Genomic DNA, 26053 nt, shown 5'->3' on the forward strand with positions numbered 1-26053 from the left:
CTGGGAGGGGAGGATGCAGATCTGGTGGGGGGAGGCTTTCACACTTCGCAACCAAGCTTTCACACTTCAGTGGAACCGTGGCTTCTGCCGGCGGAGGAGGGGCAACAACCTGAGACTCTAATGCATTCATCATCACTGGTGGACTTCAATGGGGCTTCAAGGGAGACTTTACAAGGAAGCCACGCCCTGCCTTGAAGAGCTCCCATCACCTCACACCAGCCTGTATACCCACCCCTAAAAGCCTCAGCCAGATGAGGGCAGATCAAGGTAGCTCATGTTTGCGTGCATGCTAAGTTGCTTTAATTGTGTCCGACTCTGTGTGACCCTATGGACTGTAGCCCACCAGGCTCCTCTGTCCACAGAATTCTCCAGGCAAGAATACTGAAGTGGGTTGCCAGGCCCTCCTCCAGGGGATCTTCCCAACCCAGAGATCAAAGCTGCGCCTCTTATGTCTCCTGGATTGGAAGGCAGGCTCTTTATCCTGAGAGCCACCAGGCAGCTCACCTCTTCCCATTCACTGAGCTCATGGCCTTTCTGGTGTCTTTGTCTGATCAACTCGTTTCATCCTTATGCTCATCCTATAAGGTAGGTATCAGCCCATCTTATTCTGGGGAAACTGAGTCTTAGAAAGGTAAGATGGCTTGCCTGAGGTCATCCAGGCCCAAGCTCTTTCTTCTGGACCACACTGTTCCTTGCTGTTCTGGAAGAAGATCTGGTCTAGTCTCTGGAAACGATGGCAGAAAAAGACCGCTGCTAGAGCCCGACTGCTGGCAGTCCCATACGGATATATTATCTTGTTTAATCCTCATAATGTAGCTGGGTGTGGTCATTTTACAGAAGAGGAAACTGGGAGTCAAGGTCACCCAGCTGCTGCTGGGTGTCAGGGGATGCTGAGGCTGCATCTGGCTCGATTCAGTTAGTGGTGGCGCTGTGACCCACTGCTCGTGTCTGTCACTGCCAGGGAATGAATGAGCGATAGTGTGTGTCACAGCTTTTCCGCTCCTGACAGCTCAGTCCAGTCCCGAAGAGACGGAAGCCCAGAGAGAGATGACTGGGTTGGAGCCTTCGCCCTCATCCCCCAGCACCATAGTCACACAGCGGGAGAGCCAGGCGTTGAACCCAGGCGGTCTGACTCTGTGCCCACCACACCACAGCTTCACACTGAAGGGATTGCGTCCAGACACAGGAATAAAAGGTCCACATTCAGGACACGTCTGCTGACAGTCCTCTGTCTGACAGGTCCTGTGCTAGGCTTGTGCAGCTGGAGCTGGATCCCAGGACCCCTGGCTCCCACCCTGGCCCTCTCCTCCTCTCACGCCCTGTTCCTGCTGCTCTGTGTGAGCAGCACCTACTTTTGATTTCACCCTGAGCCCTCAGATTTCATCTGAGGGTTAGTGGCTCAATGAGCTGAGCTCAGACCAGCAGAGATATGGGGGTGGGGTGCAGCCCTTCTCCTCCCAGGAGCACTCTTGGTGAATGGCCTGGAGGTGAGGGAGGGGACAGCAGGCAAGCGGGTGAGCCATCTTGGCCGGGCACTTCCACCTTCTGGAAGCCCCTTTCCTTAGGATGTCTCCGGGACTCCTCCCTTCGTGGTCCAGTGGCTAAGACTCTGCACTCCCAATGCAGGGGTCCAGGTTCCAGCCCTGGACAGGGACCCACATGCTGCAACTCAGAGTTTGCATGCTGCAACCAAAGACCCTGCATGCCTCAACAAAGATCAAAGATCCCGCTGCAGCTAAGACTTAGTGCAGCCAAATGAATAAATTAAAAAGAAATTTCTCTGACCAAAGGGAGACACTGACAGAGAAGATGGAGAAGGCACAGCGGGGGGAGGGCTTAGGAAGACCCCTCCCCTCATCTGCATCCACTCTGTGGGAATCTGGGTCCTGAGGTCACAAAGAATAACCCTGAAACAGAGTTTAGACACAACCCCTGCCTTAGGCCAGCTACTGAGAAAGCCAGGGTGCTGGGAATTCCTCGCTGGAGCATTGTTGCAGGAAGCACTTCAGATCCACCAGCTTAGAAGGTACCCATGGCATGAGGGCACTGCTGCCCTGCCAGCAAGACTGTAGGTGGAGGGAGGCTCATGGGTCCATCAGGCCCTTGCCCCTCCCTGTCCTCCGTCTGATCTCCGCGTGTGTTTTGGTGGAGGGGGTGGGTCTTCCAGGAAGGGGACATGCGACTTGCTAATGAGGTTGCTTCCGCCTCAGGAGGCATCTGCCCAGCTGGGGTTGACACCAGGCCCTTTCATGTCCCCTGCGCAGGCTGGGAGTTCTGCACAGAGGCCCTGGTTGCTGTGGGGGGCAGGACTGTCGTGGGATTTCCATGCCAGCGAAAATCCCGGGGAGGAGGTGGTACAGAGGCCAGGGTCATACCCTCCTTCGGCTGTCATCCCTCCATCTGTTCCTGGGCAGGGCTGGGTCCCTCTCGGGGCCTTGATGAACCTGTTTGCCCATGAGGGATCACCCCTAGCTTGAGGATTCACCTCTGCCCCACTCCCACCCCAGCTCCCACGAAAGTCCAGACATAGAGATTCCTGGAGTTAATCAGTTGTTCTTAGAACCGACATCCTGGGCAGCTTAGGACAGTTTTCCTCATCTTTGTACCTCAGTGCAGATGCAGACCGGCTCTGGAATCAGCTGGGCAGTGGTGAGAGGAGTAGCGATTGCTGTGAGTCATTAGAGCCAGTGCCTGGCGTGTCATCTGAGATTGGAGAGATTGGCGTACCCATTTTATAGCCGAGGAAACTGAGGCCGAGGAAGGTTGAGGACCTTCTTTGAGATCACCCAGAACAGGACACAAATCCACCCAATCTAACCTCAACTGCGGCACTCACTGGCCTAGTGCCCACCTCCTCAAGCCCGGGGAGCAGACCCTGTGGCCCCCAGCCCAGCAAAGCCCCTGCCTTGTGTAAGTTGGAGGGTCTCACCCGCAGAGACCCCATGGCTTTGGGGGGAGCCTCCCTGCTGCTGGCACTGGGCAGGGAGCGGGAGGTCCCCACCCTTCCAGGCTCTGCTGGCTGTTGGCAGGGGAGCAGGGAGCACTCAGCTAAAATTAGATTCTTCGAGCTCTTGCATCCGTATCCGCTCCTTCTTCCGTCCGGCAGTGGCGTGTGGGGATGGTGGTTGTCAGAAGGCCAGGGCTTGAGGAGTCTTGGATGTCAGCTTGCACCCTCCCCAGGGCTCACTGCCTCTGATCTTCTCACACCCTCGCCTGGCCTTTGGCCAAAGGCTCTTGCCTTTGGCTTGACCTTGTGACCTTTTACTGATAACAGTGATCTCAAAGGGTGAGGCACACCCCTGGCGATACCCACCCTCTACCCCTGGGGATCTGCCCTGCTCCCTCCTCTCTCTCCCCTCTTTCCCCTTCTCTGGCTCTTCCCACCTCTGGGCCCTCGGGGGTTTTCTCCACCCTCTCTCGGTCTCCCCTCTGTCTGACACTGACCCTCTGACTCCTGCCTTGCCTTTGCGGACAGGCCTGGCTCTTCCTGGGGCTCGCAGGCTCCATGGACCATCGATGGCACGGGGACCAGATGCGTTGGGGACCAAAAACAGAGCCTCCCTCCCTGGCGAGTTGGAGCTATTTCTGGCTATTTCTACAGCCCTCTGGGGCCCCTGGGCTCCCCCGCAGGCAGGGAAGGCGCTGGGCTCCAACCAAGTGTGCAAAGGTCCTGACCTCTTGAGTTCCCTGGGGAGGGGGCATGCCCCTTCTGGAGTCGGGCAGGGTGGGGGAGTGGGGGGGTGCGTGGGGAACTCTCCGATCTTAGTGCAGCCAGGGATCGGATGCAATGCCAGTACCTCCAAATGGCAGGGGCCCTGGGCTGCTTCAAGAGGGAAAGGGCTGGGCCACACAGGCTGTGGGGAGCCCGGCTGTCCCTGAGTCGTCCCTGTTCCCACCCCAGCCCAGCTGCAGCTGGGAGGGAGGGAGCGTGGGAGGCTGGCTGATCCTGTCGCTTGGAGTCCCTGGACACTCGGGCCAGTGAGGGTTAAAGCTGGTCCTCCCTGTCCCAGGGCAGGAGGAGGGTGGGCGGGGTGGTCACAGATAGCAGGCTCCCTGGGCGCCCCTTGTCCTCAGCTGCTCATGGGACAAGGCTGTCTGAGCCGTAAATCCCAGCTGTGGCCTCTTCACCCCCTGCTGGAGTTAAGGTGGGCACAGGGCTGGCAGCCCTCAGAAGCATTTCCTCGGCTGGTTCGGAGGCACCGGCCAGGTCCGGAGGCTTGCCCCAGCCAGGCTGCCAAATGGCTGTGTGACATTGGGCAAATCCCTTCACCTCTCTGGGCTTCAAATGCTTCATCGTCTGGTGGAGTCAGACTAGAGCATGGTTCAGATGACGCCCTGGGGCACGGGGCACAGAGAGGAGAGGGGACTGAGTCAGCAGGTTCCCGCCCCCACCTCACCCCTGTCTGTCATTCAGGAAGCAGCCCCCCCGGCCCCCCATCAGGCTTCCTCCTCTGCTGGCGTTTAGGGCCACCATCTCCTCCCCAGCCGAGGCTCAAGTAATGACCCTCAGTCACTTCCCCTGGCCTGCTTGTGACACCAGCGTTCCAGGGAAATCTAGGTGGCATGAACCTCAGAAGGGCCATCTTGAAGGACGCTCCCTCAAGGCAGGCTGGGGGCTGGTGGGACAAGGGAGGGGGTGGGCATGTGCCTGGGGGTGGCAGCAGCAAGCCTGCGCCTGACACCATGTCTAAAGTAAGGCTGGAAGGGGGCTTGAGCTGGGGGTTGGGGGTCACAGAGGAGGAAGTGAGCCCAGGTCCTCCAGCAGGGGTTGGCAAAGGATGGGGCTCCCGGGGAAAACAGGCTCCCACGGGGTCACGGCCCAGAATGATACAAGGACAAGATATGGTTCTTAAGTAAGCCCTGCCATGGGCACACGTGCCTGCAGGCCTCCTGGGCGAGGGCAGGGACTCACCTTCCTTGATGCCCAACCCTCGCCTAATAGCACAGTGCGGCATGGAGACAGCACACAGAAACATTTGTTTTCCCAGCAATTTGGGACAGCCTTGGCCTTGGTCACCTAAGGCTGAGAACCCTGTGCTCCGGGAATGCATCTCTGATTGGATGTTTAATTTTTCTGCTTTGATTTGTTATGTTTTTCCCATAGTTTCCTAGAGAAATTCTCTTGGAAGATTCCATCCTGGGCTTGGCTGAGTTACAGGCAGAGAACTGTCCTGTGGAGCTGGGGAAGCACTGGGGCATCCTGGGAGGTGGTGGCAGGGCCCTGTCCCAGAGTGGGGACAAGCTAACGTGGCAGGGCAGAGGGGGCACAGGCAGGGAGAGGGCCTCCCGGGTGACCCCAGGGGCAGCAAGGCAGAGGGGGCACAGGCAGGGAGAGGGCCTCCCGGGTGACCCCAGGGGCAGCAGGGCAGAGGGGTACAGGCAGGGAGAGGGCCTCCCGGGTGACCCCAGGGGCAGCAGGGCAGAGGGGTACAGGCAGGGAGAGGGCCTGCCTGGTTTATCCCAGGGCAGCACGAAAGCAGCTCTTGGATTTGCAGTCAAACCTGGCTCCATCTTCTGCTGGTTATGTGGCCTCAGACAAAGTGTAAAACCTCTCTGAGCATCAATTGCCTCATTTTTTAAATGGGATAATGCTAACTTCCTTAAGATGGGAAGGTGTGTTGCGATGAAGAGATGATGCATGAAATGTTCTGATAGAGAGCAAGAGGGCAGAGTGGGCACTGTGAATGGCAGAGTCGTTATGATGACCCCTCTGGAAGCCTGGGTCTTCTCCAAGGTGAGCTGGCTGAAGCTGCTGGCCCCCAAGTGTGCCCTGACTCACTGTTCAGTGGCCTGATAGAAGGAGGGTGGACTCTGCCCTGGAAAATGGCCTTATCCTGCTCACGGAATCTCCTCTACCCACCTTCCCTCACCCCATGCTTCCATGAGCTTCTGCCAGGCTTTCTCTAGTGTGTAGCTAAGAGGGAAATGTTCTTTGGCAAATGTCAAATACAGCACGCCACACCTGTGCCTACAGCCTTACTACTGTGCCCATGACAGACATTAGTAACAGAGACCAGCACTCTATGAGCTGAGGCTTAAGGGGGTGCCAGGAAGGCATAATCAAACGATTGCAGCTAATGTACAAGAGAAAACCTATTTGTCTCTCAGGTTTAAGGGGAGCCCTGACCTTGTCCTCTGCAGGCGTGGGAAAAGGGCTGCCAGCGTGATGTGAGGGGAGCTACTGAGATGAGAAAGGGAGCCATCTTTGGAGACGTCTAGGGTCCTGGCACTGCTGCTGCAATCGGGGCACCCAGAGGTCAGCAGATCCCAGGAGGACCCCAGAGATTCTGAGAAAACTGCATATGGAAACACAGTTTCCAGCAGAGGGGGGCGTCTGGGAGCAGATTTCCAGGATTGAGGCTAAACATCATGGTGGGAATTGGGTGAGAACGGGACTTTTCCTGGACTATCACACTTTTCTTTTTTGCTGTCCCATGTGGCTTGTGGGATAGAAGTTCCCCCACCAGGGATTGAATGGGGTCCCTCAGCAATGAAAGCTCAGAGTCCTAAGCACTGGACTTCCAGGGAATTCTCTGGGCTTCACACTGCGACCTGGGCTGGAGCAGAGCGGTAGGAGTGGGAAAGGGATGCTGGGGCGCCTTGGAGGTCTTATTCTCTCAGAGTGTGCAAAGCAAGGTAAGGATGGTTCAAGAGCCACCCAGTCCCCACAGCTGAATGGCCTGTTATGCTGCTTGTGAGTCTGAGCACCTGGTCTGAGCAGACTTGTTGCTCCCTCTGCTCCAGGAGAGGAATTTGAGTTTCATGTCCCTTCACTTGTACAGTGCTCCACAGCAGCGGGGCCAGCCCAGCAGTCGCAATCCATCCCTGACCGTTATTACTCACTGCACCTGCCCCGCCTCTTTCCCAGCCATGCACTCACCTCCCTTCTCTGCTGTAAGGTTTTTCCTCAGCATGTATCTCCAGCTATCATACTGATGATTCAACCTGCCTATCTGCTCCTTACCATTGTCCTCTCCTGGATTGTAAGCTCTGAGAGGGCCGGGATATTCATCTGCTTTGCTCACGGTGCAGCCCAGGGCTGACGGTGCCTGGCAAAGAGCGAAAACATAAGGGATTGCAGTCAGCTGCCCCGACGCCAGTCCCGAGGGCACTAATGTGTCCCTGGAGGTGTGGTGAGGCGGAGGAAGTCACAGCTATTTGAACTCCTCCCAGGGAGGGAGGAAGAGTAGGCAGATGTGGGCTGTTGGCTGAATCATCTTTGGGGAGCCCAGAGGGCGGGCTGTGAGTCCCCCCGACTGCACAGCTTTAGCTTGGCAGAGTGGAGCGTGGACGTTTCGGGTGGAAGGGAATTGCTGGGATGATGGAGATGGGCAGTGGTGGCCCCCAGTGATGTCTGCTGCCCCCACGCCCATCTTGGCTGCCGTATTGGGATGGCTGGCTGGTCTGGGATAAGCAGTTTGGAGGGCCTTGTGCTGAACCTGCCTGGACATCTGGGTCCCCTCCTGTCTTGCCTTTTCAGTGTGCCAAGCTCTGTGACCCGTTTAAAGGGCTACAGAGAGAGCCAACACTGACGAGGTAGTCCGAGCACAGATTGGAAAAGAATTTCCAGACCCAGAGCATTTCAGGGGAGAAGGCAATGGCACCCCACTCCAGTACTCTTGCCTGGGAAATCCCATGGATGGAGGAGCCTGGTGGGCTACAGTCCATGGGGTCGCTAAGAGTCGGACACAACTGAGCGACTTCACTTTCACTTTTCACTTTCATGCATTGGAGGAGGGAATGGCTACCCACTCCAGTATTCTGGTCTGGAGAATTCCATGGTCTATACAGTCCATGGGGTCGCAAAGGGTCGGACACGACTGAGCGACTTTCGCTTCACCAGTGTTCTTGCCTGGAGAATTCCAGGGACAGAGGAGCCTGGTGGGCTTCCGTCTATGGGGTCGCACAGAGTCGGACACGACTGATAAGACTTAGCAGAGCATTTCAGAAGGGAGTGAGTTTATTAAAAACAAAAAGCAGAGATAATGTGGGTGCTGCGAACACAGTTTGCTGACCTCCTGACAGATCAGGGAAAGCAGATGAGACACTGTTAGAACAGCAGGCCGGCTCCAGGGAGAGCCTTTTTGTGGGCTAGTAACCGATTTCTATAGCCTCAAGGCAAAGAAAATGCCTACGGAATGGTAGCATTAAGCAATTGGCTGGGACGCTATAGGATGAGTACCAGGTGGGCATTTTTGCCTAATTGGGGGTGAGGAAGTTAGCTAGTGACAATCAGGGGGGCTTTTAGCAACGGTTACAAAGGGGCTCAGACAACTTCAGAGGTGACCTTGACTCTGAGCTCCCGTCTGTGGCCTTGGGCTAGGATTCCACAAGCACCAGCCTGAACCCTGGTGCTGAGTTGTGCCACGGTGGAGGAGGGGCTTCCAGCACAAAGTCCCAGAGCACTGAGGGTAGGGGCGCAGCAGGGCTGGGGCTGGCTGGGGGCGGGAAGCTGGGGCAGGCCTGCTGGAGTCTGGTGGCTGGAGTCTCAGGCAGGAGAGGGCGGAGGGGAGGGCTGTGAGCCTTACTGTGGCTCGGGTGTGCTCTCCCCCACGTTCTGAGATGCCTTTTGGCCCCAGGCTGCCTCTCCCTAGGGGCAGAGGGCAGGGCAGGGTGAGGTCTGGGGCCAGCAGCCCTGCTCCAGAGGCAGCAGACTAAAAATAAATCGGGATGTCAGGGTCTCCTGGCTCCAGGAAGTGGGGAAGAGATGAGTGTCAGGAGGAGGAGGGGGAGGGAGGAGGAAAGGGGCCGAGTTGCAGCCGCAGCTGGAGGCCTCCCATGAACTGGTTTGTTTATTTTCTTCTCTGGTCTAGAGTCTCTCAGGCCACAGCTCCCTCCCAGGGTCTGGGTGAGGGGCGCTGGTCTCTGCGGACCTGTGGGTGTCCCCAGACCCCTGGCTACCAGCCCAGCATCTCACTTCCCATGCATTCCTTTGAGACCCTGTCACTGGAGACTCTAGTAGTAAAGGACCTACCTGCCAATGCAGGAGATGAATGAGACCGGGGGTTCGATCCCTGAGTCGGGAAGATCCCCTGGAAGAGGGCATGGCAACCCACTCCAGTGTTCTTGCCTGGAGAATCCCATGGACAGAGGAGCCTGCTGGGCCACAGTCCATAGGGTCACAAAGAGTCAGACACGACTCAAGTGACTTGGCATGCAAGCATGCAGTGGAGAACAGGGGTTGGGACCATGTAGTTGGAGGAAAAGGGGACCAGGTTACCAAGCCCCTGTTTGGAAGAAGAGCATGATCCCGGGAGCATTAGTCTCCTCTCTGCCCTCCATCCCAGGTGCAGAAACTGGGCCCTGCGGTTTCAGGACTTGTCCCACGGCTGGTGGTGCCTGGATCTGCGGTCAGAGCCCGGTCTCCTGAACTCACGTCACGGCTCTCTGCGGGGCTGAGGGGCTTCAGCTCAAACCTGGCCCAGCCATGACCCGGATGTCCTTAGAGGAAGGGCAGGCAGTGGGGAGGGGCCAGTGGGGTGTGCGGAACTGTGAGAGGAGGCGGACACCAGCCACGCCGCAAGTCATCAGGGCTCACGTGACACCCCACCCATCGGGCTTCCGTACCCTCAAGGGCTTGGCTTGCCAGTGACACATACTCCCCCGTGCCCTGCACTCTGGAGGTTGGGGGCAGCTTTGCAGATGCCTAGGGGTCACCTGGTGAGCCCGGCGCCTTCTGCCCCTCGGCTCAGGGGTGAGGCCAGTGCAGAGCCCACCGATCATCATGGATGCAGAGCTCATCTGAGCCACATGGATGCAGCCCCTCATGTCCTGACCTCTGGCCTGGGGCAGGGGCTCAGAAGACGCAGCCCCCCCTCCGGCTCTTCCCAGAGCTCCTGGCCTCTCCCTTAGCGCGCCCACTTCCCTAGTCTTCCCTGTGACCAGTGCACCCCCTCCTCTTCTCTCTCATTCCCACTTGGAAGTGTCCTCCACTGGCCTGAAACCTGGCGATGCAGAGATCACGTGCCCGGGCAGCTCCGCGCTGGGACACTCTTGTTCTTCTGGGGGCCTTTGGCTGTTCACCTATCCTCCACCCCACCTCATCACTGTGTGAGGGGGCTGTGAGCCCCTCGGGAGGGCTGGTTCAGGCCCTGTGCTACTGGCAGCCGCAGGGGCCAGCCTGCATGGAGAGGAGGCACTGAGGGGAGGCCCAAACTGACAGGCGGCTTCCAGGAGGGGCCCCGTGCAGGGACATCAGCCCCTTGATTCTATCTCCTCTTCCTCTTCTTTCCCCTTGTTTTGTCAAGTCAGTTGATAAATTCTCTAGAAAGTCTTAAAATCTTCAGCCCCGCCCCACCAACTGTAGTCCATTCCATTAGTGAGCTTTCTTGCACACGCACACATACACACATGCACACACGCAAATACATGCATGCACACATGTGCCACACACGTGCGTGCACACGCACACCCACACATGCAAATACACGCACACACGCACATGCACACACGTGCAGACACAGACACACACACACACAATCCTCCCATCCCTCCGCTAGCTCCACACCCCAGTGAGAAGCGCTTTGGGAGCCCCCAGCCCCTTAGCTTTCTCCCCTTCCAGCTGGATCAGGTCTCGGCCCTGGCGAGCCTTTCCGGGTTCTGTGGCAGTTTCAGGGAGATGCTGGAGTCCTGGAACTGCCCTCAGAGTGGGCCAGGACAGTGCTAAGAGGGCCCTACTCTCACCCTGGCGCCAGGCAGGCCGAGCTCTGAAGGCCTGTGAAAGGCCAGAACCTCATCCTCCCAGAGACTGGGATTACTAACAAACGTGCCCTCCCGCAGAGGCCAAGCATGCACTTCCTGGCTGCCCGCTCGCTCAGGCACGCCACATGGCCCAGCACCCCTCGGCCTGGTGGCCTTGGAGTGGAGGTCGGCCTGCAGGCTCTGTGGATGTGAGGCCAACAGCCCGGTGGATGGAAACAGAGAGCAGCTGTGGACACTCAGGCCTTGTAACGGGGGCTGCCAGCGATGGCGGGGAATCAGATGGGAGCCTTGGCCTCTGAATTCCCCAAGCCCCTAGACTCGGGCTTCCTGGTGGCTCAGAGGTTAAAGCGTCTGCCTGGAATACGGGAGACCCGGGTTCGATCCCTGGGTCGGGAAGATCCCCTGGAGAAGGAAATGGCAACCCACTCCAGTACTCTTGCTTGGAGAATCCCATGGAGGGAGATGCCTGATAGGCTACAGTCTATGGGGTCGCAAAGAGTAGGACACAACTGAGCGACTTTACTTACTTACTTACTTACTTACCTAGACTCGGGACCCCCAGGAAACAGAGCCCAGGCCCTGCCATCACCCTGCAGAAGCCCCTAAATTCCTGAAATCCTGCGGAGTCCAGAGAGCTGCTTTGCCACTTGCTCCCTGATAGCTCAGTTGATAAAGAATTCACCTGCAATGCAGGAGACCCCGGTTCGATTCCTGGGTCAGGAAGATCTCCTGGAGAAGGGGTAGGCTACCCACTCCAGTATTCTTGGGCTTCCCTTGTGGCTCAGCTGGTAAAGAATCCGGCTGCAATGAGGGAGACCTGGGTTTGATCCCTGGGTTGGGAAGAGGCCCTGGAGAAGGGAAAGGCTACCCACTCCAGTATTCCGGCCTGGAGAGTTCCATGGGCTGTATAGTCCATGGGGTTGCAAAGATCAGACACGACTGAGCGACTTTCACTTTCAAACCAGGCCTGGACCAGCCCAGGAGTGGGGCGTCATCACGGGCTGGGGCTGGCATCTGCTCCTGGCCAAGTGGGGTCTTGGGGAAGCCACTTCTCTCAGCCTGTTTTCTCTAAAATAGAATTATTCTGAGACGGAATGGGACGGTGTCTGTAGAGAACCAGTGCATTCAATATCTTGTCCCTCGCTTTCTTCTCATCCACGAATGCTGTCTCGGACCTTTTCCGGCGGAGGCTGGAGGGTGACATGTTCACCGATGGTCCATCTCTAGGCCTGCCCAGGTCCCGGGAATCATCCCAGAGTGGCCTTCAGACACCAGCTTATTTGCTGTGTGACCCCAGAAAAGTTACTCAACTTCTCTGACTCTTGTACTGCCATCTCTAAGATGAAGCCCGCGCTGTGCCTTGCTCAGAGGGTTGCGGAGAGTTAAGTTGCGTTGATGCTGCCGCAGAAACTGTGCCTGAGTTTGCTGTCAGGCCAGGAGGGATGGAGAGGAGGCAGGGCCTGGGGAGGGGGATGTGGTTTGGAATTTTGCCCTGGGAAGACTCTTGGACTTTAAAGATCCCGGCTCAGCTGAGGCTGGGATGAGGGTCTGGGATGGGATAGGGGCTGATGGGGGCCTGGAGGCTGGGATGAGGGTCTGGGATGGGATAGGGGCTGATGGGGGCCTGGGGCTGCCTCCAAGACCCCTCTTCCCTGGGCTGCAGCACCAGCCCGGGCTGTTCCCGCTTCCGTCTGCTATTCACCACTAATTGCCCTAAATGCTACTCTGTCGTCATGACAGCGTATCCATCTCTAGGTAAAGCCTGTCTGCAGGGGAGTCAGGCTGCCTCCAGCCCCGCCTCAGAGTCGCCCAGCTGGCCCTCTCCCTCTCAGCGCTCTCCTTCTATTTGGGCCTTTTGCAGCGGTCACTCCTGGTTTCCACATTTGCAGGATTCCTCTGTGCCTCTGTCTTCTCTGTCTCATGCTGGGTCTCATTCCTCCTCCTCCCTTCCCTCGTTCTTTCTCACCTCTCCTCCTTTCTCCCCTTCTCTTCGCTTTTCCCTGGATCCCGAGTCTCTTAATTCCCCTCTGTGTCTGTCTCCCTCCTCCTCTCCCACCCTTGGGTGCAGCAGGGTAGCATGAAGGTGGCTGGAATGGGTCTGCTGTGCGGGGGCCTCAGGTAGCCTGCGGGGGCTCCCTGGTCCGCAGGGAGGTGAGCCCAGGGTATGCAGACCCCCAGAGCCTCCAGTCCATTTAGTGTGCGGTCAGGAAGACCTCCAATGGCTCCTGCAGAACTGTGGGCCCAAGGGGCTGTCTTTCCTCCTTCACCCCCACCCCCTGCCTTGGGCCTGTTCCTCTCTGGTTTCTCTCCCAGGGGCCTCGCTCACTTACTGAATGTTCACTACGTGCTCAGCACCATCCTTAGGGCATCCACCCAAGAAGCCTTGCAAGAGTTCCAGGAGGTAAGTGGTTTTCTTCCCTTTTACAGGCCAGGAAATGAAAGGTCAGAGGTTAAGCAACTTGTTTGACGCCACACAACTGGTCAGTAGAGGAGACAGGAGCTGAAGTTCCATTCCAGAGCTGATGTTCTTAACCACGGCGCTCTGAGAGGGGTCCTTGTGGCTGAGCGCTCACTAGATGTTGGACACTATGCATTGAGCAGCATTTGGAACTCCTTTAGCTCTTGCAACCCTACAAGTTGGGAAAACGAGCATCTATTTTACCAATGAGAAGCTTGGGACACAGAGAGGTCGAGCACCTTTCTTAAGGTCACAGCTGTCAGGGGTGGGGAGCAGAATTTGAACACCGGCCTTTCTGCCTCCAGACGCTGGGCTCTTACCTCTGAGAGCTCTTGTTGCCCTCTTCCTCTCCTGTGGGGAGGGGGCCACAGCAGAGAGAGGGCTGCATCTGAGGGGCAAGGGCACAGCTGCACATGCACCAGCTCCCTCTCTCTCCTCCCTGACCCCCAGGATAGCCCCACCCCAGGCCCACCCAGGGGTGTTTTCTTGGGAATCAGAGCAGGAAGCTGTATTGTGGCCGACGACCACGGTGTCTTCTTCTTTGTGGGGTTCCATGTAAGTGAGGAGAAAGTTCCAGGTCACCAGGAGAGGCCCCTGATCCCGTAGCTCCCTGTGGGCCTCCAGGGCAGCTAGAGCTCAGCATGAGCAGCCCAAGCCTCCCAGGGCCCCAAGCCCCAGGATCTGCGGGGGCAGGAGGGCCGACTTAGGGCTGAGGGAGACTGAACTGTCACAGCCTGTGGGGCCCCAGCCTCAGAACACACGCTCTGGCCCAGGCCGGCCAGGAACATCCACGCCCTTCTTGCCCTGCTACTCTGGTCCCTAGAGAGCAACTTGGGCTTGGAACACACTGTCCCCGAGCAGCGCGGCTGTCGGGATGATGGAGAGGTGGGTTATTTTTAACAGCTGAGACTCATGGGTGGACAGGACCTCTTCCAGGCCAGGGGAAGAGGCTTCGAGGGAAGGCGGGGACCAGAGCTCCAGGTCCCCCCTTCCCGTCCCCGCCCTCCTGCTCTGTTCTCCTGGCTTGTAGGCCTAAGAGCCCACAGTGTTTTCAGCAGGCCCAGGGCTTGGTGGGATGGTTGGGTAGAGAGTGGCTGCCACCTGGCTGTCAACCCCAAGGAGGGCCTGGCAAGGTGGGAGTGCCTTTCCCTCCCCTGCCCCTCTTCCCCGCCTCTGGCCCTGCCTTGTCTTTCCTTCCCCACCCCCCAGCCCCACCAAAGATTTATTTACTTCTTTACTCTTTGGCTGCACTGCGTTGTTGTGGCTGCGAGCGGGCTTTCTCTAGTTGTGGCGAGTGGGGCTGCTCTTCTTGGCGCTGGGCGAGCTTCTCATTGCGGTAACTGCTCTCGTTGCCGAGCATGGGCTCGAGAGTGCGGGCTCAGGAGCGGTGGCTCCCAGGCCCAGCTGCTCCTCAGCACGTGGGATCTTCCCGGACCAGGGACGGAACTCACGTCCCCTGCATTGGCGGGGAGATTCTCAACCACCGGACCACTGAGGAAGCCCTCCTGCCCGCCTTTTCTGCGCCTCTGAGGAAAGATGCTCATTCTTCAGAATCCAGAGGCTCTTCTCAGCTCCGGCTAGAACACACAGCGTGATGAAGCGTGGGCCCCGTCTTTTCCCAATTTCCTTAGACACCTCAGGGCTCGCTCCACCGGTCCTGACATGCTGTTTACAGGCCCCACAACGAGCCAGGTCCATGCTGAGCACTGGCCTGCCTGCCTTCCTCTCGAGGAGGATGGAGAAGCTTTACCAACCCCCATGTGGATGCCAGATTCTTCAGGTCTTGGAATGACCCTCCAGCCCTCTTGTGTGACTGTCAAGGACTTTTAAGGATCCTGTGGGATCAGGATGCCTTGTGGGAGCAGTCTACAGCTGGTGTGAGCCGGGGCTGGGGGACCAGGACCTCACTTCTGTCTTGCTTTCCTGCCACATGAGCAGGACGCATCCCTCCCCCTCTCTGGGCCTGGGGCTCATCATCCAAACACTCCTTCTGTGTTTTAAAAGTTTATTTTAATTAATTAATTTTTTGGCTAGGCTGGGTCTTAGTTGTGGCATATGGGATCTAGTTCCCTGACCAAGGATCAAACCCAGCTGCTTTGGGAACTCGGAGTCTTAGGCACTGGGGCCACCAGGAAGTCCTATGTATAGATTTTTGAGAAGGTGCCAAACTGTTTTCTAAAGCAGCTATTTTCTAAAGCCAAACTGTTTTCTAAAGCAGTCTTTCCAGCGATGGGTGAATGTTCCAATTTCTCTGCAGCCTCAACAACACATTATATTGTTTAATTAATTAATTAATTAATTTTTAAACTCTGAGGACTTCCCTGGCAGTCCAGCAGTTGGGATTCTGTGCTTCCACTGCAGGGGACATGGGTTCAATCCTTGGCTGGGGAACTAAGATCCCACATGACATGGAGCACAGCCAAAAAAAAAACAGTCTGGCCTCTTTAGTGGATGTGAAGTGGTATCTTATTGCGGTTTTGTTTTGCATCTCTCTAATGACTAGTGCGTTTGAACTGTGGTGTTGGAGAAGACTCTTGAGAGTCCCTTGAGCTGCAAGGAGGTCCAACCAGTCCATTCTGAAGGAGATCAGCCCTGGGAATTCTTTGGAAGGAATGATGCTAAAGCTGAAACTCCAGTACTTTGGCCACCTCATGTGAAGAGTTGACTCATTGGAAAAGACTCTGAAGCTGGGAACGATTGGGGGCAGGAGGAGAAGGCGACGACAGAGGATGAGATGGCTGGATGGCATCACTGACTTTTTGGACATGAGTCTGAGTGAACTCCAGGAGTTGGTGATGGACAGGGAGGCCTGGCGTGCTGCTATTCATGGGGTCGCAGAGAGTCGGACACGACTGAGCGACTGGACTGAACTGAACTGAATGACTAGTGACACTGAGCATCTTTTAATGTGCTTTCTGCCCATTTATGTATCTCCTTTGAAGAAACATCTATTCAAGTCCTTTGCCCATTTTTAAGTGGGATTATCTTTTTATTATTGAATGGTAAAAGTACTTTATATATTCTACAAACCAGATCTCTTCAGGTCTGTTAAGTATCTGATTTGCAAATACTTTTCCCCAATCTGTAGGCTTTGCTATTTTCACTTTCTTGATCATGTCCTTTGATGTTCAAAACTTTTAAAATTTTGATGAGGCCCAATTTATCTATTTTCTTCTTTTTTATATACATTAAAAAAAATGTATGTCTTTTAAAAAAACTTCAGAGTTTGTTTTTGGCTGTGCTGGGTCTTCCTCACTTTGTGGGCTTGTCTCTAGCTGTGCCGAGCAGGGGCTACCCTCTACTTGTGGTGTGCGGGCTTCTCACTGCTTATGGTTTGCGTTGTGTGGCTTCTCTTGCTGCAGAGCATGGGCACAGGGCTTCTGCAGTTGGGGGTCCTGGGCTCTAGAGCACACTCAGTAGCTGTGGTGCGCAGGCTTGATTGCTCCATGCATGTGGGATCTTCTCGGATCGGGGGTCAGACCCGTGTCCCCCTCATTGGCAGGTGAATTCTTTACCGCTGAGCCACCAGGGAAGCACCTACTTTTTCCTTTTTTTGTTTGTGCTTTTGACGTCATATCTTAGAATCCATTGCCAAATCCAAGGGCATGAGGATTTACTCCTATGTTTTGTTCCAAGGGTTTTATAGTTTTAGTGCTTACGTTCGGATACTTGATCCTTTAGGGGTCAATCTTTGCCTGTGCTGTGAGGGAAGGGACCACCTTCATTCTCTGGCGTGTGGAGACCCAGTTGTCCCAACACCATTTGTCAAAAACATTATTCTTGAGGAGTCCCCTGGTGGCCTCATGGTTAAGATTCTGGGCTTTCTCTGCTGTGGCCTAGGTTCACTCCCTGGTCAGGGTACTGAGAGCCTGCAAGCTGCACGGGGTGGCCAAAAAACACAAAACAACAAAAGCTACTCTTTCCTCATTGAATGCTCTTGGCACCCTTGTTGAAAGGATGTAGATACATGGGTTTATTGCTGGACCCCTGGTTCTATCTTGTTAGTCTGTATGTCTAGCCAACTGGATTATAAGTGTATTTTTTTCCCTGAAGAAGTCAGGTTTGTCTTCTTCACACTTGCTGTTCCCTTTGCCTGGAATACACTTCGGTTCAGTTTTTTAAAAAACATTTATTTATTTATTATTCACACTTGTTTTTGGCTGTGCTGGGTCTTCACTGCTGCTTGGGCTTTCCCTAGTCTCAGAGTGGGGGCTATTCTCTAGGTTGCTGCGTGCAGGCTTCTCATTGCTGTGGCTTCTCTTGTTGCGGAGCACGGGCGCCAAGGTGCCTAGGCTTCAGTAGTTGCTGTGCGCAGGTCTGGTTGCCCTGAGCCATGTGGGATCTTAGTTCCCTGACCAGGGATCGAACCCGTGTCCCCTGCATTGGCAGGCAGATTCCTAACCATTGCACCACCAGGGAAGTCCCTCCTTTCAGTTTCACATGACTCCTTTTTATCATTAAGACCTTCTGCAAATGTCTTGTTATAGAAGCCCACTCCAGTACTCTTGCCTGGAAAATCCCACGGACATAGAACCCTGGTAGGCTACAGTCCATCGGGTTGCAAAGATTCGGACACGACTGAGCCACTTCTCTCTCTTTCTCGACTTGTCACTCTCCACCACATCCTCTGTTTTATTTTCTTCGTAGTACTTATCATGCTTGAATTTGTAAACTCCATAAGAGTAGAGTCTTCTGTCCTAGTTATTGGACAGAAGGTGCCCGCACTTAACAGCCCCGTAAAATATCACTAAACGGACAAGTCACTGTTCCCTGGCCTGGAACGCCCTTCCAGCACTGATTCAAATGCTCCTTGTCTTTTAAGTTCCCATCTCAATGCCACCTCCTCCTTGGAGCCTTCCCCGTTTCTCTGTGCTGTGGAGGAAAAGTTGCATAGGGGGCTTCCTGTATTTGATTGAAAGCTCACTGAGGGCAGGGCCCTGCCTCTACATCCCCCATCTGCCCCCCATAGCTGGAACAAGAGTGAGCCCTTGCCACGGACAGGCTCTGGTCCTGACCCAGGTCTGAATACAGGGGACTGGGGTGAAGGCAGATTTGGGTGAGGGACTTACCAATGGGTAACATTTAAGCTGAGAAACAAAGTCCAGGATGATTTCCCAGTGCTTGGTGTCAGCATCTGGTATGACCATTATTTTCAGGGGACCCGGTGTGGAGCTCAACAATAAGTTCAGTCTTCCACTAGCTGACTTAGAGGCCAAGTGGACGGACAGAAGTGCCCAGAGACAACCGGGATCCTGGACAATCAGATTAGGAGGTGGCAGAGCCAGTTTCCAAGGACTACGAGTCTAGGTGTGGCCTGTGAGGTGAATACAGGATACTCACAACCCTGTAAGTTAGACTATGTTAGATACACGCCAGGAAGCTCAGAGAGGTGAAGCAACCTGCCCGGGGACACACAGCTCCCAAACTGGAAAGATGGAAGGTACACCCAGGGTTTGGCTCCAAAGGCTGCCGGTGCCAGAGAACTCGCGCCATGGAGTCCCTCTGCCCAGGAGCCGCCCTGCACCTCGGTCCCGTGCGTGCAGCAGCTGGAGGCAGAGATGAGGCAGGACGAGGCTCACGAGGCTCTCGTATGGGGGAGGTGGTGAAGCCACACTTCGGGCACCTGCAGAAGCTGTTTGTGAAGGGACTGGAACGTCAGTCATGTTTGTGTAGACACGGCCTTGAAGATGTGACCTTGTCAGCCTGGAGTGAGGCGAGATCCTGGCTGAGACAGCCCAGGGCCTCTCTTTGGCTCTTCCACACCCTTCTCTGTGCTCTTCTCCAGCCCCTCCCCGCCAGCCTTCTCCTTCCTTTCTTCCCCAGGCCGGAGGGGTGGAGGAGAGGGCCCCAGAGCCCACTTGCAGGTGGACCTCTCAGCTGCCAGCCTTCCCTGCTGCCCTTCGGACATCCTCTCCGGCTGCTTCTGCCAGGAGAAGGCAGCTGTCCGGCTTCCCAGGCTGTGTGTGTCTGTGTGTTGTGTGTGTGGTTAGAACACCCCGGTGCTGGAGGGACCAGTCCACCATGGGAGGCTCCCTTAGGAGGCTAGCTTTTTGGAAGTTATTTCTGCCGTCCCTTTCCTCTGGCTTGGTGGGATGGAGCCCTGAGTCCACCCATCAGGCTGGTTCTTCCCCACCCCACCCCACCCCAGACCTGAGCGACCCCCGGCTGCACCCAGAGAGGAGCCAGAGCTCTCCTCCCCAGGGAAAGGATGGGCGGGGGGCTGGAGCGGGAGCGCAGTAGGAGAGGGGGACAGAGAGTAGAGGCAGGGCAGGCGGGGAGGGCTAGCAGTGCTTCCTCTTGCCCCTGTTGCTTTGTGACCTCAGGCAAGCTCCCTCCCCTCTCTGGGCAGCAGCCCCTCCTCCCGGGATTAGGGAGGCACAGTGCTCACAAGGTCCTTCTTGAAGATGAGGTCAGATAACACAAGTCAAGCCCTGGGGTTTGGGGGGGGCGGCGGGGTTGTGGTGGTGACTTTAGTTAGCTGGGAGGGAGGTGGAAAGATTGAGGGCAAGAGGAGATGGGGTGACAGAGGATGAGATGGTTGGATGGCATCGCCGACTCGATGGGCATGAGTTTGAGCAAGCTCTGGGAGATGGTGAAGGACAGGGAAGCCTGGCGTGCTGCAGTCCGTGGGGCCACAAAGAGTCAGACGTGACTGAGCGACTGTGCGACTGAAAAACAGGTGTTCAGTGGATGGAGTGAGGATGGGTGAGGGGAAGAGCCAGCAGTTGTGATCAGGGTCAGGGGCTGGGGAAAACCCCACAGGAGGCCCTCCCACCTCCCCTTGCATAACCTGTGTCTAGAGTCTAGAGGGGTGGGAGGAGAGAGCGGATGTTACCAAGCAGTTGAGTCGGGGAGGGGTGTTACAGGAGCTGGTACCTGGTCACCAGGTGGCCCATACACATCAGGAAACACCTATCTCAATCCCCAGTCACTCATGAGCCAAGATCCAGGGCTAAATGACCCACCTGCTCCGCCCACGCTTTCCTGGGGGAGGCCCCCCAGTCTCTACAGTGGTCCTGCCACACCCACACCTTCTCCCACTGCGAGGCCCTGGCCTAATGAGGCTGCGGCTGAGTGTCCCCGCAGGGCCCACTCAGTCCGGTTAATGGCTCCTCGCTGGCCCTGAGTGATGTCCTTGGCGCCTGCAATGAAGAAAACATGGTTACTGGTCCCTCCGCCCCTGCAGCTCCCAGATGCTTGCAATAGAATTACAACCTCATATCCACCCTCCTGGAGCCAGGGTGCCCTTCAGCTGCCCTGGGGATGGGGCTGGCTGTCCTGCCTAGGACCCCTGCAGGGACCACCTGGATGAGGCTTTCGAGATGGGCTGGGACAAAGGAGGATGAACCCTGAAGCTAGGGATCCAGAGACTTGGCTTCTGGGTCACCAGGGACCCTGGGCCACTCACTTGACCCCCTGGCCTGATTTCCTTACCCTTCGCTTCCCCGCCTCTCTCTCCTTGGCAGCCTTATCTCTTTGGAGCCCAGACTTGCCCATGGCACTTCTTGGAAGCTGTCAGTGGCTCCTCACTGCCCAAGGACAAGGTCCAGATGTCTGGGGCCCCTCCAGGGCTATTTCTCCCCACCCTTGCATCTCCCAGGTATCTGCTGTGCCCCCAAGTTGCCCAGTTCCTCCAGGTGAATGGAGGCAGAGACTATAGTTAGGGACCTGGGCTCCAGATGGATTGCTCAGGGCTGAGCCGTCTATGTCTCTGAGATCCCTGGGTTCCTCTTCTTCCTGAGCACCCATTAGACTGCATTTCCCAGCTCCCTTGGCCTAGGAATGACTCAGGCCAGTGGAAAGGGGTCAGCAGAGACCCATACCGCTTTTTTTGGCCCATAGAAATCTCCCTCCTGCAATCCTCACTGTTTCCCCTCTGTAGCAACTCAAATGCCACAGGCTAAAGATAGTGGCACCAGGGGATGAACTGAGTTTGGGTCCTGAGTCATGGCTGGGGCTTGAGCTGCCTGACTCACACGGAACTGTGATGTGAGCTATTCCTGCTAAGCCACAGAGATTTGGGTGTCCTCGCTATAGCGGTGGGCCTACCCCAACTTCCAAAAATCTTAGGAGGAACTGTGGGCAAATCATGTACCATAAGACTCAGTTTTCTCATCCAAGAAATGGGATGATAATACTTCCCTCATGGAATTATGGGATGGGGTGACTTTGGGCACCTAGAACTTAGTAGTGCTCAGTAATCGAAACTATTTGACATCAGCCCTCGGTCTTCACAGGTGCTGTTTTCTCTACCTGGCTGTTTCTCTCCCTCCTTATCCACTCTGGGCCTTGCTGCTCAGAGAGAGCCCCAGCTTTAGGTCTCCCCTGCCTGGTCTCTGCAGCCTGTGGACACACTCTGCCAGAAGTTTCCTCGTTGCAACCTTCTCAGTTGTCTGTCTGTCTGTCTGTTGCTGGACTGGGCACCTCCAACAGCCGGTGTGGAGCCTGGCAGAGCAGGCCCTACAAGTGGCTCTTTGGTTTATAAAACGTGGCTTGTCTGTCCTGTCCCTCAGGCTGGGACCAAGCTGCGATGAGACAGAAGCCCTCATGGGAAACTGCTCTGGAAAATGGAAAAGTCTCCCCAAGACTCTGAGAGGTTAGCTCCTTGACCCAGGGCACTCCCTTCTCACCCACTCCCTAGCTTATCCACTTCAGTTCTTGGCCTGCCTTGGTTCTCTGTCTCTCAGGCCTAAAGACAGCAGCTGCCAAGGCCACCGGCCCGAAGCAGAACTCAGGTGAGGCCTGTGACCCCGGACCCAAGCCATGAGCCAGCTGGGGGCTGCGACTGACCGCTGGGCCCTTCCTCACGTCCTTCATCTCCTCCCTCAGGTGACGGGGTGTGGCCACCTCTCTGCCCCTATGACAGGAGGGTGGGGGTGGGAGCCGCCCGCGGGAGGCCTGGGGTCGGGGCGGAGGGAGGAAAGTGTGTACCTTCAGGTTCAGCTGTGATGGGGTCTCTGAAAGGACAGGAGGGGACTCTGCCGCGTGGGTGCTGGGCCAGTGCCCCACCACCGCTGCCCCAGCTGCTGGGCGGGGGGAGCCTGCCCCTGAGGCCGTGGGGCACGGGCTGCACCCCGAGGCAACGTTTGCTTCCAGAATCTCCTCCTCGCTGTCACTGATGCTTCGGATCCCAGCTGGCTCCTGAGTGGAGGGGCAAGGACGCAGATGATCCGATTTTCTGTGGGGGCGGCGATTTGCCCCAGACGGAGCCCCAGTTTCTCCTGAGGGGAGAACCCAGTGGGGTGAGGGCATGCAGGCAGGACCCCTCCACCAGAGCCCACGACGGCCCACGGCCACTGTCCCTGCAGAAATTCTGCCCGTTGCCCTCCTATTGTGAGGCAGCCTGGGGAGTGGCCACCGGGCCCCCTCACATTCTTGCCCCCAAGTCCACCCGCCCTAGGAGGCGCCTGCAGGTACCCTGCACTGGCAGAAGAGACACCAAAGAACCGATTTCCAACACCATTATTGACACTGACCCTGGTGGACTTCTAAGCAGAAGAGGGAGCTGAGCTCGGTCTTAGCTCTCCACCCCCGCGCACACCGCAGCTTTCGTCTTCCCTTCTCCTACCCGGTGACGTTTGCGGGGCGCAGAGCCCACTGCTCTCACTCAGCTCCGGGTTTGGCCTCTCCACCGAACCTCACGGCCGCATCATTTCCCTATGTTTGTCAGTGTTTCCAGGCCACGTTTTCAAATGGCACAACTGCCATTTATGTAACTGTTCTCTTGCTTTTGGAAACTTAGGTGGTTTCTGGTTTTTTTCAGCACAACAGAAAACGCTGCATGGAACACTTTGGAACATAAGTGCTTTCTCCTGCATGAGCTTGGCTCTCCAGGCGAGATTTCCAGAACTGGGGCTGCTGGCTCGAAAGGCTTCAGGGTTTTGAGTGAATGCATAACAGGGTAGAACGGCCCTCAGAAATGACCTGGTCCCTCCATCCTTGAGACGACGAGGTGAGCTGTAGAGGCGGGAGGTGGCCCGATGAAGGTGACCCGCCAGGTTTGTGGGGCTGCTCTTTCCCTCTCCTTGAAGCTTTTGTGGTCTAGAGAAAGAGGACCGAACTTCTGCAAATGATCCTCCAAGGAGATTAAAAAAAAACCAAACTTTATTGAGATATAATTCCCGTATCGTTGTATCTCTTTATTGAGATATCATTCATAATATACTATATAATCTACCCGAAGTGCACACTTTAAGGGCTTTTAGTATGTTCACAGAGCTGCACATTCATCACCGCAATCAATACTGGAACATTTTCATCACCTGAAAGAAACCCTTGTATCTGTCGTCTCCAACGTCTCACACCGCTTCCTCCCCCCAGCCCCTGGCAACGAAACCCGCTTCCCATCTCCACGCGTTTGCCTGCTCTGGACGTTTCATATACGTGGAATCACACAACATGCGGCCTTTGTGACTGGCTCCTCTCAGTAGCATCATATGTTCAAGATTCATCCACGTTGTGGCCTGCGTTAGTGGTTCATTCCTGTTTATGGCCAAATGATACTTCATTGAATAAGTATACCACCATTTGCTTATCTACCCAAGAGCTGATGAACATTCGGGTTGTTTCAACTTTTTGGAGTGTGCCTGGCCCTTGGGGGTGGGCTGGGGGAGGGCTCAGGCCACTGGTGGGGCTTCTTTTCCCTTCACCCAGCTCTGCTTCCAGTGAGCCTCCCCCTCACAGTCTGCAGGGAAGTGCCAGGAACCTGCCCCTCATGGCTCCATCTCCCTGGAGTGTGGGTGGTGGTCTTCACTTGCCAAGTCTCCCGTAGCACTTCAGCTCATATCCCCGTCCCCACCTGGTCTCCTCCCTTCCTTCTCCATCATTTCCCACCTTCTCTGTGGTGCAAAGAGACCATCACAGCCTCCCTGATCTCTTGCCACTTCAGCCTGCCTTCTTTGAAACATCACTTTCTGCCTCCAGGGCTTGCAAAGACTTTTTCAAATGGGTACATCCTTTCCCCTCTCATCAGGCCGGCTGTGGGGCTGTGGTCTGTGCGGTCACTCTGGGAAGCATCTGACAGCTCCTAGGCTACACGTGTGTGTACGTCTGGAGCCACCATCCCACGCTGGGTGTTTTTCCCAGGAAGCTCCCATCTGGATTTGTAGGAAGCGGCATGTGGATGTTTCTCGTGAAGTTATTTATGGCCATGTCGACTGGGATTAAATTAGTGGTCCAGGGACTTACCTGGTGGTCCAGGGGTTAAGACTCTGCACTTGCATTGCAAGGGGCCCAGGTTTAATTCCTGGTCAGGGACCTATTTCCCACGTGCTGCAACTAAAAATCCTGCGTGCTACAATGAAGATCAAAGATCTTGTGAGCCGCAGCTAAGACCTGGTGCAGCCAAATATATATAACTTAGAGATCCAAAAAGATGAACAGCAAGTTCCTCCAGGGACCTGCATTCAATACATCCCTGTATAGCACAGGAAACTATATTCAACAGCTTGTAATAAACTTTAATGGAGAAGAATCTGGAAAAAAGAATATGTGTATAACTTAATCACTTTGCTATACACCAGAAACTAGCACAGCATTGTAAATCAGCTGTACTTCAAAAAAAATGTAGTGGTCCAACATTAGAGTACAGGTAGGTGTGGGCCACGGGCTTCCCTGGTAGCTCAGCTGGTAAAGAATCTACCTGCAATGCAGGAAACCCCAGTTCGATTCCGGTTGGGAAGATCCCCTGGAGCAGGGCATGGCAACCCACTCTAGTAGTCTTGCCTGGAGAATTCCTTGGACAGAGGAGCCTGGTGGGCGACCATGGGGTCGCAGAGTCGGGCACAACTGAGCAACTAAGCACGGCGCAGCACAGGTGTGGGCCACAGAACCATCAGGAACAAGGCGCCGCTTACCAGGAGACCCTATAAACACAATGCTGAGTGAGAAAGCATGTGATGGATGAGGCTATGCTATGACACTTCTCCTGTGAACTGAACACACAAGCCTACAACTGGACCATACGGAAAGTTCCAAGTATATATATGTATCCAAGGACATCCATGGGAGTTAGGAGGTGGACCCGGGATGAAAGGAAACCTGGAATAAATCCTTTGAGTGGCCCCTCCCAGGGCCTGCAGGTGAGGCTGGGCCTTGCTTGGAGGCATGTGACTGACTGAGGCGCTTAGCAAGAAAGAGGCAGAATGGGGAGGGGCGGTGGGGGGGTGCAAAGGGAAGGCGAGCTGAGGCAGGGGGTGTGAAATCGCTGCCTGTGGCCCTGAGGGAGCGGGGTGGGAGGAGCCCGTGCCCGGCAGCAGCCTGGAGGGCCAGCACTGGACGATGCAGGCCTCTGATTGCGGAACTGGGACGTGGGCGGCCCAGGAGGGCCTGGAGACCTGGCCTCCCGCATGCCTTTCTGCTGTGGTCGGGCCAGAACTCACAGGCCACCACTGGCGGAGGGCAGAGAGAGGCCGTTCCCAGCAGAGGGGTGGGAGCCTTGGCCCCTGGAAGCAAGCCCAAGGATGTGGATGCTCAGAAATGTGCAGATGTGAGCGGCTCTACTGTCCCAGCCTCTGGCGGGCCAGCCTGGAGCCAAATATGACCTTCCTCCCCAGCACCCTGGAGGCCAGTGCCTCTATGGGGAAGGAATGGGGGGAGCTGGACTGGAGCCCGAGGGATCCCCAGGGCAGGAGGGAGGGGAAGGTGCTGTGAAAGCCTCACAGCTTAATCCCATCTGCCTCTTAATGAAAGCAGTCCTACATGGTATGTGGGAGTCGTGGGGGCCGGAAAAGAGGGAGGTGGGCTTCCCATTTACCTATGGAAGCCAGAGAGCCAGCCCGCCATGAGAGGGTAGGGGGTAGGGGTGGCTTCAGTGCTCTGGGCTTGGAGAGACAGGAGTTGTGCGTCCCCCCACCTCGCCTGTCCTTTGCCAGTACCGTGGTCTTGGACAAGCTC

General features: G+C 56.0%; 2 long non-coding RNA genes across 2 annotated transcripts; both read left to right on the forward strand.

The window, feature by feature from the left end:
- Positions 1-11968: 11968 nt before the first annotated feature.
- On the forward strand, positions 11969-16376 carry LOC138435676 (uncharacterized). Its single transcript, XR_011255175.1, has 2 exons — positions 11969-13102; positions 15663-16376. It is a non-coding gene; the product is annotated as an uncharacterized lncRNA (long non-coding RNA).
- A 5296-nt stretch (positions 16377-21672) lies between these two features.
- On the forward strand, positions 21673-23702 carry LOC138435677 (uncharacterized). Its single transcript, XR_011255176.1, has 3 exons — positions 21673-21755; positions 21847-21988; positions 22923-23702. It is a non-coding gene; the product is annotated as an uncharacterized lncRNA (long non-coding RNA).
- Positions 23703-26053: the final 2351 nt, after the last annotated feature.

The sequence above is a fragment of the Ovis canadensis genome, chromosome 3, assembly GCF_042477335.2.
Source record: "Ovis canadensis isolate MfBH-ARS-UI-01 breed Bighorn chromosome 3, ARS-UI_OviCan_v2, whole genome shotgun sequence".
Taxonomy (NCBI): domain Eukaryota; kingdom Metazoa; phylum Chordata; class Mammalia; order Artiodactyla; family Bovidae; genus Ovis; species Ovis canadensis.